Source organism: Desmodus rotundus, chromosome 12 (genome assembly GCF_022682495.2).
Source record: "Desmodus rotundus isolate HL8 chromosome 12, HLdesRot8A.1, whole genome shotgun sequence".
Classification (NCBI taxonomy): Eukaryota; Metazoa; Chordata; class Mammalia; order Chiroptera; family Phyllostomidae; genus Desmodus; species Desmodus rotundus.
The window spans coordinates 70,598,806-70,600,300 of record NC_071398.1 but is presented as its reverse complement, the minus strand read 5'-3'; the positions used below and the strand labels follow the sequence as shown (position 1 = coordinate 70,600,300).

At 37.4% G+C, this 1,495-nt stretch overlaps 1 non-coding gene across 1 annotated transcript; it reads right to left on the bottom strand.

Moving 5' to 3' along the window:
* LOC112318407 (U6 spliceosomal RNA) lies at window positions 1-107 on the bottom strand. Its single transcript, XR_002976208.2, has one exon. It is a non-coding gene; the product is annotated as a U6 spliceosomal RNA (small nuclear RNA).
* Window positions 108-1,495: the final 1,388 nt, after the last annotated feature.

Here is a 1,495-nt window from a genome sequence, read left to right as displayed (position 1 = left end):
TAAAACATAGAATGCTTCTCAGATTTGTGTGTCATTCTTGTGCGGGGGCCATGACAATCTTCTCTGTATCGTTCCACTTTGAGTATATGTGCTGCCAAAGCAAGCACCCACAGTATTGACTTGTAAACCAGCGTGTTTAGTCTGGAGCGGACATCTTTTGTCTTTGGCTTTTGGCTTCTTGAGGGTGGCTTCTCTTCTGTGGAATTCTGGAGACACTGAGGTAGTTGTGTCTTCAATATTTGTTTAATTATTTTAACTTTTAATACCCAGATTCTACCTATTTAACTTATTTTATAATTTTTCTAATCAGGCCATCAGTTACTCTTGCAAAGTGGTTTCTGGCAGTATTTCATGTATATTCATGCCTAAAGCCATTCATGGAAAATTACTTGCAGTTCTTTTTACAGAGTGGATTTTAGTAATCCTCACCTAATCTTCTTATTTTTCCCATGACATTTATTATTATCGAACTTATTAGATGATGTATATGAAATGGCTGAACTTAAATAATACTATGGTCACAATATTGGTGCTTTAACTGATTCCAAGGTCACAAAAATCCATGGTATAGTGTTGAGAACAGTCTCAGAAATTTCACAGACTTGTGTGTGACTACTGGCTCCTCTAATTACCAGCTCTGTCACTTTGAGCAAATTTCTTAACCTCCCCGATTCTGTTTTCTTACCTTTAAAGTAAGGATAATAATATATACAGTGCATAGTTATAGAGTATATTATATGAATTTTATGTCAATGATGTGACCCTTTCCCTGGCACTACAGCAGGTGTTCAATATTTGTTTCCTATTAGTACTGAGTAATTAGGAAATTACAGAATTCTTAACTCAATGTGAGGCACTCTTATTTTGATTAAATTTTACATATGTATGTGTTTCCATCAGGAGATGAGTGGAAATATATAGCTCCCCCCTTCCTTTTTTTTAAGGACTTTTCCTTCAGCAGTTGACCCTTCTCCCTGAGATTATGGAAATTGTTGAGGATCCTTTTAGGGTATAGTGTGGTCTCTGGGATTTGTTTACTAATTCTAGGAGATGAGGGAAAAGGTTTTTTAAATCTGTTTTAAGAAAAGAGTAGCTTTAGGGGGATAGTGAATGATTAATGTAAATAGTAAAATAATAACAATTATTCTAGGTACAGTTATTATTTGCCTCCTTTGTCTATATTCTATCTTCTCCAACAGTCACTGATTGTCATGTGGGAATTCACCAATTGCCCATTCTTACTTTATGCGGTGAGGATTGGGTTGAGGGTCTACCTTTGACTCCGAGGATGAAGAATGTTACTTGGATATTACTAGGCAGGAGTGGGTGGACATTTAACCTGGGCTAAGGCAGAACGAATCTCAGGGCACTTGTGGGAACCACCAGTATAGAGACATCATTCTATGTTCTCCTCCCCCTACACTTTGAGACTTGAACTCGGAAGCATGTGGGCTGAGCTGCTGCTGCATCTTACAACTGTATGTCAGGCAGTTTG